Source organism: Callorhinus ursinus, unplaced genomic scaffold (genome assembly GCF_003265705.2).
Source record: "Callorhinus ursinus isolate GAN/ISIS: 27379988/994484 unplaced genomic scaffold, GSC_fseal_2.0 scaffold4, whole genome shotgun sequence".
NCBI lineage: Eukaryota > Metazoa > Chordata > Mammalia > Carnivora > Otariidae > Callorhinus > Callorhinus ursinus.
In genome coordinates, this window is record NW_027397066.1 from 88,177,340 (window position 1) to 88,191,997 (window position 14,658).

The following is a 14,658-nucleotide window of genomic DNA, read 5'->3' on the forward strand; positions in this document are numbered from 1 at the left end:
GTTCTTATGTTGAGATCCTAACCCTCAAAGTGATGTTGTTTTGAGTTGGGGCCTTTGGGAGGTGATTAGGTCATGAGCACAGGGCCCTCATGAATGGAATTAGTACCCTTAAAAAAAGGACCCCCACGGGTTCTCTAGCCTCTTCTACCCATATTATAGTGAGAAGGTGGCCACCTTTGAGGGAGCAGACGCTCACCAGACACCAAATCTGCCAGCACCTTGATCTTGGACTTCTAGCCTCCAGAACTGTGAGAAATGTTGTTTACAAGCTACCCTGTCTATGGTACTTTGTTATAGCAGCCCAAACAGACAAAGACAGATGTCAGTTTTAAGTCTTAAATTCATTTGTTTTATTCAAACAGCTTATATCCTGTAGAGCACAAATAGGCTCCAATCTTAGAGATTTTCCTAGAAGTCATAGGAAAGCACAGGAAGACAGCATGAGCTAAGAGAAGTCTCTACTGGGCACGCGCAGAGTGGGGAAAATGAGCCAATAAGGGGGGGAAAATGTGGGGGAAAATGATGGGGGAAAAAAGTGAAATTGGTAACCTCATTTTCCCTTTCCCAGACACAGAGAAACCTGTGATGGAAAAGTGTGGCTGAATTACCCAAACACACTTGGTGGAAAGCAGGAGGTTAGCAGCTCAGCCCCTGCTTCCCAAGAGGCTGCCTCTCTGAGAGGCCAGCCTTCACACGGCACCATGCGACCCCGGAATCAGAGCAGCAGAGAGGAAGTGGCCCTGAGAGATGCTTAGGCAATCCATTCCAAAGTCCAAAAAGCTCTGAAAACCAAAAGTGCATCTTGTAACTCAAAATGTCACTAAACGCCCATGAAACTATTTGCGATTTTCACGTATCCCACTTACTACAGTGTGTTTGATCACACCATGCTGACCATACATGACATAGAGATGATAGATGGTCCACATACCTACTGTCTTCTAAAACCCAGAAATATACATATAAATTTCAAAATCTACCTGGCCCCAAGAGTTGCAGGTAAGGGAGATGGGATTGTATTGAAAATTGAGAGTGATTTTACAGGCTTTGCTTCTGTAGCACTTGTACGCATTCCTGACAAGCCTTGCATACTGCAAAATGCTCCCCTAAAAATAAGAGGCTTATGGGGAACACAGAGTTGCGACCATCATCATTCAAATTCTGTGCAAGTCTGTGAATGGAGGAGTAACAAAAACAATCGTTGTGACCCTGTAAGGTAATTGGCAAAGTAAATAAATAAACAAAAGCATAAATATCATGATCTCAGCAAGGCTGCAGGCTGCCACAGGGGATGCCCAAAGTGCCCAGAAACGGGGTGGGGACATAGGTACAGGGGGCCTCAGAAAACAGGAGGGAGGGTGTCTGCTTGGAGCTCAGAGTCCTGAGGCACGAGGGGGGCTCCTCTCTGAGGAGCGAGCCCATCACACGAGTGCTCGTGTTAAATTTTCATGGAATGGAGCCGAAAGGGCTCCTGTCTGTGCAGAAGCCGAGTTGGAGAATTTCCTTTCCTGCTGAAAGTCATAATCCTGCTTCCTTTGTTCCGGCTCCTCTTGCGTAGGACAATTGCAACACACCTTTCACTTTAATCTGACATTATTCTGTTATTTACCAATCACAGACCCGCCTGTGGTTAAGATCACAGGCGCTGGGAGTCCCAGAGCAACTGGGGCTGAACCGTGGCTGAGCAATGGAAAGGACAGAGACGTTATAGAACCTGCCCACGTGCTGACCTCACGGAGCTCACAACCCAGCCAGCGTGAGAGTCGGCTAGGAGTAAAGCCAATGGCAAATGGCAGCTCTGAAAAATGACGGAAAACATCTCTCCAGACTAAGACTTGACAAAAAAAGCAAAACATCGGTCAGGCCTAGAAGAATCCGCAAGCCATCATTTTTCCTCCTTTTATTTTGAGCTTCTTGGGAGTAAGAGGAGGAATACGGAATTTGCACTTAATCGGCTACATCTCTTTGGATCAACAATTTCACCAGTCTGGGCCTTCATTAGCAAAAGCCACCTAACAACATTTGTGCTGAAATTAGATTAAATGAGATGCTAGATGCGAAAGTACATTGAGGAAAGGACTCCCCAAAGGTGAACGTCAAGGATAATGTGAATGCTTTCCAAAGCTAAGCACTTGTTGGTAAAGTGCCTTGCATATAGGTTTCATTGAATCCTCTGTTAGATGTGTCCTATTACAAACCTGCATTTTCACAGATGAAAAACTGAGGGAGAAAGGTTAACAGCTTAAACCAACTGACCAAGCTCAAATAGGAAGTGGGAAATGTCAGAGTCCAGCCCCAGGAACAGTATGGCTTAAGAGCCATTATTACTCTTATTAGCTAGTAGTGCTATTTCCTGGCAGTAGCGGATACTAGAATTACTTGGAAATAACAAAGGTGTATTTTATTTACTTTTTTTTTTTTTTTTTTTTAGAGAGGGAGAGAGGGGAAGGGGAGAGGCAGAAGGAGAAAGGAAGAGAAAGAATCTTAAGTAGGCTCCACACCCAGCACAGAGCCCGGCATGGCAGCGGGGAATGGGGGGATTGATCTCACAATCCTGAGATCGTGACCTGAACCAAAATCAAGAGTCAGACACTTAACTGACAGCCACCCAGGCACTCAGCAAAGCTGCATTTTAAAAAGATATGCACTGATTCAAATTTTTTTTTTATTCAAAGAACCTTCCTATATAAAAATTCTTAAAAAAAAAAAACTTTCTCTTTTCTTCCAAAATTTGAAGGTTTTCCTATTTCTACAGCATTAATTACAGGTAGCAGTCATTCTCCCCTGAATCACTACATTTGCCTTAAATTATTATTTTTTTAAAATATTTTATTTATTTATTTATTTATTTGACAGAGAGAGACAGAGTGAGAGAGGGAACACAAGCAGGGGGAGTGGGAGACAGAGAAGCAGGCTTCCCGCGGAGCAGGGAGCCTGATGCGGGACTCGATCCCAGGACCCCGGGACCATGACCTGAGCCAAAGGCAGACGCTTAACGACTGAGCCACTCAGGCACCCCTTGCCTTAAATTACTGAAAAGTTAAAAATAACTTTATCAGCATCCTCCAAGTCCAATGACAGATGCAAACACAGGCAATCAATGACCCATGACCTTCATATATCAGTGTTTTGTCAGTGTGCACTTTCATGCCTAAAATTGAAACCCAAATCTACCTTTCATAGGTAGAAGGGAATCTTTCCTAACTACACGATGAAGGATGACACCAAGGTGTTGTATGATTAGGTCCATCACAATCAACGGGGTAAAGGCAGAACTTTAGCTACAGTGGCAGAAGGATGTGCATGCAGAACCAGTTGAGGATGAGGGTAAGCAGCCTGCAGACTTCAGTGTCTTCCTCACACCCCTTTGTCAAACCGAAGGCATCTCTGGGAGCTTGCATCCACCCTGCCTTGAGTGTAGACATCATCTCTATCATCAGCCTCACCATATGGAACATAACTTTCTACTTATGATCGGTCACCACTGGAAGATGAATTTCTTAGGGGCACGAGCTATGAATTAGTCACTTTTGTATACCCAGCACAAGCACAGTGCCTAAGATGAAACATCTACTCAAGTGTTGAATATATGGATACTTATATTGTTTTCAATAAAAATATTTATTTTAATATTTACAAGGTTTACATGTTATATAATGAATCACTTACAGTAATACTAAAAACCAGATGGTATAGCATGACTACACTGAGCATTTCCACACATTCATCATGCTTGAAAGGACATCAGAGATCATCAACATTTTTATACAGAGAGGTTAGGTGATTTACTCAATGGAAAGAAGTCTAGCTGGATCTGGAAATTTCCCGCCTGGCATTTTATTTTCCTACTACACACTAAACAAATAAGTACGTAAGTCATTTTGGCTAAAGAAGAGCTTTTGAAATAAAGTCAAATCAGAAACTTCCTATGATTAGAAATGTTCAGAACTCAAAAGAGGACATACATGTTGTCATGCGTGGGCAGACGCAAGGGGAAGTCTTTGGTAGAAGAAAGCAGATTGTGGGAAAGAGTCAGTGAAGGAAAGCACAACATATATGACCCTTGACCTCTCTTTGCATGTTTCAGGCCATCAGAGGGAGCTAGGAGGATTACTCAAAGATAGGTGGTATGGTAAGTTTACACAATGATTGTTGTATGGCAACACTGAGGTAAATGGACAAATCAGCTCTAGCCCAAGGTGACTGTCCCACAGGCTTCTGCAGCCCTGAGCCACCTCGAGGGCTAAAGCCAACAGTAACTCACACACCTATAACCTGGTCTTTGCAGCTGACCTATGGAGTAGATCAAAATAGACCTTTAAGGAATTGAGGCCTGAGTTCAAACTCCAAGAAAACAAAGGGAAATTTTTGCATAATGATAATGAACTGGCTGCGTAAATTCTCATGAAAGCAAAGTAATCCCACCTCTCTTCTGTCATTCATATACACTGCTAACCAAAACTTTCATTCAAACTCATGAGCCCTTTCCCTATCACTGTAACACTACATCTTTCACTTCATCAAAAAGGCTGTATCGTATCTGAGGTTTTTTGGTCATATGGAAGAGTTTCTGAACAAGGACATTCCTGGATCAGTCTAAACCCACAGGTAACGATGAGTGATGAATATCCTTGGCATGAACACCACATATCCCATTGCAAGCTTCTTATTTTGCAAGCTGTCCATACTTCAGCGTGAAAATTTCTATTAGATTCCCCAGAGCCATGAAGCAGGTAGAAGATTTTAGCAGCCCTGAATGCAAGGCAGCCCACGGAAATATGGATTCAACTACAGGAAATAATAGTCACCGTTGAAAACTATTTTATGCCTGGAGCCAACCCACAAAACTAATGCAATAACAGAGATCCTAAGTTAAAGCTGGAAATTGCTACCCAGGTCAGGCTACTCCCTGGAGCCCAGATAGGATTACTTTGGGTGCATTCTGGAACTCTGCAGCTGGTCTAGGTTTTCATTGTCCCATATAATGAACTTTCACTATTTCCTTTAATAATCCTCAACCCTGTGTCTTGCGTTGGATAGTCAGTCTGAATTTATCTTTTCCCAATTTCAGTTTTTCATTCCTTCTTAATTTCAGACAAAGCTAAAAAAAAAAAAAAATCCCCATATCCCTGGAATTATACCTAGATTTTCTGATTTAGCTCTTTACCTTTCCCTAGAGCCTTTGCTCTTTCGATACATTGACCACTTTTCCCTGACACCTGGCCAACTTGCCAAGTTCCCTCAGGTCAATCTGAGATCCAAAATAGATGCATTATAATAGAAAGAACAGTTGATTGGTCAGGGTGCTGGAGCAGAAACCTAGCCTCTAACTACTATTCACATATTTATTAAGAGAAAAGAAATGACTCTGGTGCTATATGTTGTGGTTTTCCTGTTCATAAAACCTAAAATAATACTTCTGTGATTTCTACCTGCATCCTGTTACACTGGACCTTCTCCAAAAATATAATAATAATAATTCTCTATTAATCTGGTAGTGGGGAGATTCAAACGAATTTCTTGCTAGTTGCATAGCGTTATACTTTGTTAGGACAAATGAAGTACCTAGGATATTTTCACCTTTATACAGTCTTTTCACCCCACATTCACATGCACCAGCCTTGAAGTCTGTTATCAAGAACAGGAATTGCTCTGATGCACTTGTTTGAGCAATTGATGTGAAACACATCATCTTATTTGCAAAAAGAAAAAAAGTGTAATGCTCATAGACCTATCTAAAGCAAGGAAATAGTACTCCTGCCTACAGTGGTCTCAGTTTGAATTCTGCTGCATTTGTAACCAATTATGTAATGAGAATCTATTAATTTATAATGCATAAGTAATCCCTCCTTACCAGTGCTAGAAATGAAATATCTACTAAAAGTTGCAGTCATTGAGGAAGAAAATATTATGCCAGTAAATGTGACAGAACATCATATGTCATGCAAAACAACCTATTTTAAATCCCCTTTACCCAGACACATTAAAATAACAACAACAAATCCAATCCGTTTCTAATGAGAGATTATCCCCTTGCTAGAATCAAACATCTAGTAAGTAAAACTGTTCTTTAGAATTTTGTTTTTACAGATGTGTTAATTTGGGTCTTCTGAGGAGTATGGGTCCCCTGAGAAGCATGCATCAAGGTTGTATTGGATGTGTATGGTATGAAGGAGGGCACTTGTTGGGTTGAGCACTGGGTACTATATGTAAGGGATGAATCATTAAATCCTACTCCTGACACCCGGCCCGCTTTGGGCCGCTCCGGCGGGTGCTTTGCCCCGGCGCCGCAGTGCGCTCGGCCAACCGCCTCTAGGAGCGCCCAGCCGAACGCCCCGGGAGCCGGCGGGCGGCGGCCCTTGCCGGGGACCCTCCAGCGGGCCCAGGGAGTGAGTGGGGCAGCATTTCCTTCTCCCACTGCTGCTGAGATGGCGGAGATTAGTCGAATTCAGTATGAAATGGAATACACCGAAGTTATTAGTCAGCAGATGAGGGTCCCGGAGAAATTAAAGGTAGCACCACCAAATGCTGACCTGGAACAAGGATTCCAAGAAGGAGTTCCAAACGCTAGTGTCATTATGCAGGTTCCAGAGAGGATTGTTGTAGCAGGAAATAATGAAGACATTCCATTTTCAAGACCAGCAGATCTTGACCTTATTCAGTCAACTCCCTTGAAACCTCTGGCACTAAAAACACCACCTCGTGTACTTACATTAAGTGAAAGACCACTAGATTTTCTGGATTTAGAAAGACCTCCTCCAACCCCTCAAAATGAAGAAATCCGTGCAGTTGGCAGGCTAAAAAGAGAGCGCTCTATGAGTGAAAATGCTGTTCGCCAAAACGGACAGCTGGTCAGAGCTGACTCCATTGTGACACCATCGCCAGAACAGGTTCGGGTCTGTCCTCCCCAAATGTTACCTGAAGATGGAGCTAATCTTTCCTCTGCTCGAGGCATTTTGTCGCTTATCCAGTCTTCCACCCGTAGGGCTTACCAGCAGATCTTGGATGTGCTGGATGAAAATCGCAGTGTGAGAAGACAAAATGAAATACGTTGTGAAAGACCTGTGTTGCGTGGTGGGTCTGCTGCCGCCACTTCTAATCCTCATCATGACAACGTCAGGCATGGCATGTCACATATAGATACAACAATTGAAGGAACTTCAGACGACATGACTGCTGTAGATGCAGCTTCGTTAAGAGGGCAGATAAACTAAATAGACGTCTACAACTTCTAGAAGAGGAGAACAAAGAGCGTGCTAAAAGAGAAATGGTCATGTATTCAATTACTGTAGCGTTCTGGCTGCTTAATAGCTGGCTCTGGTTTCGCCGCTAGAGGTAACCTCAGCTCTCAAAAATATTGTCTCAACAGTTGCAAATATAAAGAATTTGCAAACTTAAAAAAAAAATCCTACTCCTGAAACCAATATTACACTATATGTTAACTAACTAGAATTTAAATAAAAATTGGAAAGAAAAAAAAAGATTAAAACAAAACAAAAAGCCTCTCAGGTGGTTCCCATTGATCTGCACCTCCTGCTGTTCATACCCTGTGTCACCCGCAGGTGGGCTGGCCAAGTGACTTGCTTTTAATCAATAGATTATGGAAAAGTGATGGGATATAATTTCTGTGATTAAGCTACAAAATGTTGTGACTTCCATCTTGCTAAAAGACTCTCACCTCTCTCTCCGATTAAATGAGCCATCATGATGGGAAGACTCATGAAGCAGAGGACTAAGGGAGGCCTCCAGCCAACAGTCAGCAAGGAAGAGGCCCTCAGTAGAACAGCCCACAGAAGCTAAATCTTGCTGGTCTTCCTGTAGTCAAACTTCAGAAGAGACCCAAGCCCTGGCTGGCACCTGATTGTGGCCATGTGAGAGACCTTGAAGCAAAAAACCTGCCTAAGCCATGCCCATATTCCGGTCCCACAGTAACTGTGAGAAAATAAGTGCATGTTGTTGAAAGATGCTAAGTTTGGGGATCATTTGTTACACAGCAATAGATAACTAATATATTATGCAGGTAATATATTGGGGAAGGAAGCAGAAGAAGGCAAGGAGAGCCCTCTTAACCGTGGTGCAGGACTGAACCCTAATAAAGGATAAAGAGAAGAAAGGAGTAATGGGCTGGAAGAGTCTTGGACTCCGGTATAGTCCTATGCAAGTTGCCCGTTGGAAGATTTCCACATCTTGCCAGAATGATCCTGCCTTAGTACCCCTGCTATGCTCAGTCATTGGCTGGGAACCAGCTGAAAGAATCAGAGTCCTGATGCCAGTGTGGTAGTGAATCCAGAAGGGCAGCAGTAGGAGCCCCACAACGGAAGATATGACTGGTGCATCTCCATGCTACAGAAGAGAAGCAAACTAATATCACAATATTGGAAAGAAGGGGCGCCTGGGTGGCTCAGTCGTTAAGCATCTGCCTTCGGCTCAGGCCATGATCCCGGGGTCTTGGGATTGAGCCCCACATGAGGCTCCCTGCTCGACGGGGACTTTTCTTCTCCCTCTCCTACTCCCCCTGCTTGTGTTCCCTCTCTCACTGTCTCTCTGTGTCAAACAAATAAATAAAATCTTTAAAAATATATATATTGGAAAGAAAAGAGATAGAGAAAGAAAAGAGAAAGTAGAGTTGCTTTCTAAAATCTAAAATATCACTTAAAATGCTCTTGTAGCCCATCCCACCTTCCCAATCATGCTGCCCAGGGCGGGCAGAAAAGCACCAGTCAGGAGTAAGAGGACCTGAAGCAGTAAGAGCATCCATGCTATCACCGTTCCTGCATCCCCTTCACTGGCATGTCACCTGCTGGGGCTGTTTAGAAATCTCTTGCTTTATTGAGTAGGGGATATAGGCTGATTGCATTTTCATTCAAAGGCATCTTATCTCAAGAAAATATTTCTTGGGACGACTGGGTGTCTCGGTCAGTTAAGCGTCTGCCTTTGGCTCAGGTCATGATCCCAGGGTCCTGGAATCGAGTCCCACACCGGGCTCCCTGCTCAGCGGGAAGCCTGCTTCTCCCTCTGCCTCTACCTGCCACTCCCCCTGTTTGTGCTCTCTCTCTCTCTCACTCCCTCTCTCTCTGACAAATAAATAAATAAAATCCTTAAAAAAAAAAAGAAAATATTTCTTTAAGGACAAAAACGAGTACAAATGAGGGGATAAAAAGAAACACCTGACTTAATTGAGGAATAATAAGACAAAAAGGGAAACAAGGAAAAATACCAAGATGTCTTTTATTTCTTTGAATAATTATTGAGCTTATTTCAGGAAGCATGAGACTGTCTTTTATTTTACAACAAGACAGAAATAAATCATGTATGTAGAAAGCTGAACATGACTATCAACAACATTTCAATTTGGAAGGGCTTACATTTATTCACCAGAATTTTTTTAGAAGCTGATCTAATTCATTATCAAATAAAGCTTTAGACCCGCTGCACCAGACTGCCCCAGAAGACTACTGAAGAAAGTATTTTCTCTTCTACTTCAAAGAAGTAGAAAGATCAGAGTAGATGAATTATATGAGACCAGAGAATCTGCCAGTTGATTGTATTCTCAGGAGGGACTACAAGACACTTCCTTCACTGAGGAGTCATTGAGAAACTCAAAGAGGCTGTTTTCTGTGGGCCAAGAGTGATAGTAAAATGTGGTTCCATAGGACCATGTGACTGCCATGGGACTCTCTAATATCAATATGAATGATATGATCTCAGAATAGCAAAGACCATGTTTCAGCACTCAATAATTAGAGGTAACATGGATATAATTCTGTAATAGGCAGCAAGACCAGAGTAACAATTAGGGATCCTTGACCATGGGGAATTTATGGCAATGGCTAATAGACCATCCTGTTCCTGGAGGTAAGATGGATGGGCAGCCAATGATAGTAGTCCTTAATCTATGTAAACATAAGAGATCAAGAGCTGGTGAGCAAAGGCCAATGTCAACTATCTTATTGGAAAATCATGATTCCTTGCACAGCTGTGTTTCTGAACCAATGCTCAGAAACAGAGCCAGTCAACTGAAAGGAGGCCAGGTCTCCTTGAGACAGTGCCAAAACAAGAATATACTGGTATTACATTATGCCCTAAAGGGATCAACAGCCATTTTCCAGAGTAACTACATTGGAGAAAAGGGGATACCCAGATCTTTTGAAAATTATTGGATATAGAATCAGAGCTGACACTGATAGTAGAGGACATGAAATACCATAATGACACTTCTATTAAACTGGGTATAATTGGTTCAAAGAATATATGGATCCACTCCTGGTATTTCCCCAGTTCCTGAGGTCATACTCAAAACAGATACATTTTGCAACTGTCAGAACGCTTATGTTATTTCTCTGACTTGTGGAGTAACCACCATCAGAGTGGGAAGGGTCAAATGAAGCTTCTGATACTGTCCCCAATAGCCAATATAGTAAATCAAAAAAGCTATGCCATATCCTGTTTGGAATTTCAGATATTACTGCTATCCTCAGAGTCAAAAGATGCAGAGATGTTGCTCCCACAACTGTCCCCATTCAGAAAACCAGTATAACCCTTACAAAAGAGAGGGGGAAAAACAGATCACTGTAGACATGTAGAGGATTAAAGACAAGGACGTCTGAAGAAGAAGCATGTATACAGAGCTATGGAAGTGGAGGAAAACTGTGCAGATTTTTGCCTCATATTCATGCCCACAAGACAGCATCTATAACAGAGGAGACACTGAAGACCCTGAGGAACAAGCTAACTTATCCAGTGGAAGTAAACCAGCTTTTGTCCTTAGCCACCCTAGTGCTAGCCCAATGGTTCCATAATCAGAGTGGCAATGGTGCCAAGGATAGAGGCAACGCATGGATCCATAATCTTGGGACCAGCTTCAGGAGTAGGGACAGTGGCTTATTCCACTAATACTCCCATTGAAAGCATTTTGGTGGGGATCTTTTTTTAAGTTTTTATTTTAATTCCAGTTAGTGTTATATTAGTTTCAGGTGTAGAATTTAGGGATTCAACACTTTCATAAATCACCCTGTGCTCATCCCCATCACCTACTTAAACCCATTCTCCAACGCACCTCCCCTCCAGTATTTTTAGTGGGGATTTTTTATCTTTATTTGCTTTGTTTTGTTTATAAGGAATTATGGCCACTCGCCACACTGAAGCATTAATAACAAAGTGGAAAATAACACGGGGCATGATTGTATCGAGGTAACATGATGGATGCTCTATGGGAGACACTGGTGAGTCTCCAATCCATTTTCCCAGCAGCAGCAATGGAAAAGAGTTTCCAGCATGATAATAGCTTCCCTTCTCATCTGCCCATTTCTCTTTTTTTCTCTGCCCAAGGGTTTTCTCTACCATCTTGCAACCTGGAAGTGTGGGAGAGTCAACACCCCAGGGGCAACTCTCAATCAGTAAAGGATGACTACTGGTGGTTAAATGGCCGAGGGCCCTCATCACTGTCAGATGTGTTCCACATGGTTTCTTGGTAGAACAGTGTTGAGGCATAGTTGCCTACCATACTAACGCACTCTTTGATGCATCCTTCATTAACATTTCTCTTTCTGTTTTCTTATGTCTCATCATAGTTCCTGGGATCACCTCCCGTATAGACAATTTGCTACCAAGTTCTTGTCTTGGGAATACTTTTGAAAGAATACAAGCTAAGGCAATACTGATGATTTAAAACAATAATGCCTTGTTTAGGTTAAAATATAGAGATAAATAAAACACATAGTAACAATAGCATAAACTTCAGTGGACTGACAAAAGAATGTTCTATGATTTTTACTTTATCTAAGACAAGGGTAAAATTACCAACTAACATTAGACTTTGATAAATCAAGGATACATATTGTGACTTCTAAAATGACCACTAAACTTTTGATAAAAGAATATATATCTTCCAAACCAAAATATTATAAAATGTAATCCAATAAGGGCAATAAGAAAACAAAAGGAACATAAAACAGGCAACAAAAAAATAAAGAAAAAAAGAATGTGTTGCTAGATTTAAATCGAAATATATCAGTAATCACTTCAAGTGTAAAAGGCTTAAAGCATCAATTAAAAGACAGAGACAATAAAACTAGAAAGAAAAATACGTCTGTATGCTCAGTACAAAACACACTGTCTTTGCCTGATTTTCCCAGAAGATAGAGCTGAGTCAAAAACTTCTGTGCAGTTCCAGAGTGCAGGAGTGAAAGCCACGGAGAGTGATTCAGAAAAGGAGGGAAAATAATAAAGCATTTAGAATATAAGAATATAACTTCATGATCTCAAGGAAGGAAAAGATTGGTAATTTAAAAAAAGACGTAACTTAACAAATTCTGTGGATTTAATGGACAGCATGGTGATTATAGTTAATAATGCTGTATTACATAGTTGAAAGTTACTGAGAGTAGATCTTAAATGTTCTAACCACAAAAAAGTAATGATAATTATGTGACAAGATGAAGACATTAGCTAAAGTTATTGTGGTAATCATTTTGCAATATAAAATGTATCAAATCAACACACTGTAGACCTTATCATACACAATGTAATAATATCAGCTTTATGTCAATAAAGCTGGAAAAATTGAAAAGATGAATAAAAAAATTTTTAAATTAAAAAGCACTAATTATAAAGGTAAAAAGTGACGAATGAGCCCATACTAACATTAAAATAAAGAATATTTGTTTATTAAAATACAAACCTAAGGAGTTAAAAGGCAAACCACAGGATGAGAAAATATATTTTTAATATATAGTGAAAGGGCTCTTAAGATAATATATAAGGAACTTTTTGAAATCAATCAGAAAAAGACAGACAGACAACCCAATAGAAAATTATAGCAAGAGAGTTAAACAGATTTTTGGAAAGAGGATATACAAATAGTCAGCAAAAATGTAAACAGGGACACATCTTCATTATAATAAGGAAAACGAAAACTGAAATGACATGAACTATCAATGCACAACGTCCACAGGCTAAAATTTAGATGACAGACATTCCATGTTTTGGTAAGCATGTGCAACAATGGGAACAAATTTTTTTTTTTTTAAGTAGGCTCCATGCCTAGCACAGAGCGCAATGTGGCGCTTGAACTCACAACCCTGAGATTGAGACCGGAGCCGAGATCAAGAGTCAGATGCTCAACTGACTGAACTACCAAGGCACCCCAACAGGAACATTTTTATGGTGCCTTCAGGAGCATGGTTTAACCTCCTTGGAAAATCATATTATCAACTACAAAAAATATATATACATTTTCCATGACCTAATTTCACTCCTACCCAACAGAAATGCATGCACATCTGTTACCCAAGAGACATATACAAGAATCACAGCAGCACTATGTCTATTAACTATAGAATAAACAAAAAATTGTGATATATTCATAAATGGATCACTATAGGAATGAACAACCTACAACTATACTCAACAATATGGAGTAATCTTAAAAATACAATGTTTAGTGAAAGAAGCCAGATATAAAATAATATATAATGTATAATTCAATTTACATAAAGTTCAAAGAAGTGAAAGTTAACTCTTTTGTTTAGAGATGCATTATTGATGACACTCTATAAGAAAAATCAAAGAGATGATTTCTAAAGAAGTTAGGATAGTGGTTCCCTCTGGGGCAGAGACAGGCTAATAAGTGAGTGGAGGGAGAACTTCTAAGGTTCTGACAGTATTCTATTCTTTCTCCAAAAGGATGGTTACACCAGTTTGCACTTTGTGATAATTAACTGAGTTATGCATTTATGTTTTCTGTACTTTTCTATACCTGTGTTACATTTCATGAAGAACATGTTTTTAAGGAAAGCAGCTGTATAGAACAATCCAACAAACCAACAAACCTGAGAGAACTAAGGGACTATTTCTCTTTAACTGATGACCATAGACTTATATTCTTGAGCTCACTCTGTAGTGATAAGTCATAAATGCATCAATCATCTGTATAGAATGAAAAATCTACTTTCTTGTTGTGTGATAAAATTTGACTGACAAATTACATTTAAGTCACATTACCCCACCTTTAACTGCATGTTATCAATGTGTCATTAACCACAGCCTTGCTAATAAACAATTTTCTTTATCACCAAATTTTCATCAACATCTGCCTGGAAGGCACTTCTTTTCTTGAACAGTCTGGCTATTGTTTTTGCAATGCTATTAGACAAGTTTTGTGAAGCTTCTTTGCAAAATCCCCTAATGACCTAAAAGCTGTTTCATTCATTCTCATGCCCATGACACTCTCCTTATACTGAGCTCTTAAATTTCATGATATCCAATGACTCTAAATCCAATTTTTCTTATTTTGTATTTTTCATCTTCAATCTCTTTGCTTGAAGCAACATTTTTTCATCTCCAATTTTCAAAGCACAAATCAAATTATGCCTCTATTATACTTTAACTCTGATAGCTTCCCTACAGAACAAAGAAAAAACTTCTTAAAAATGTGTTCACGGGCCTCTAGAATACAAGTTCCAATCTTTCTCCCCAACCTCATTCCCTAAGAAAACTATACTTTCTTTCATATATTCACTGCCCCTAGAAAGACAGATGTACACACACACATTGTTGCCCAATACACACTTCACTTACCTTCCACAGACCAGTGTTCAAACTCATTTTGTCTATAATAAATTCAACAAAACCAGCACCATAATGAAAAAACCAGCACCA

At 40.4% G+C, this 14,658-nt stretch overlaps 1 pseudogene; it reads left to right on the plus strand.

Moving 5' to 3' along the window:
- Positions 1-6,247: 6,247 nt before the first annotated feature.
- On the plus strand, positions 6,248-7,390 carry LOC112825609 (mitochondrial fission factor pseudogene; annotated as a pseudogene).
- Positions 7,391-14,658: the final 7,268 nt, after the last annotated feature.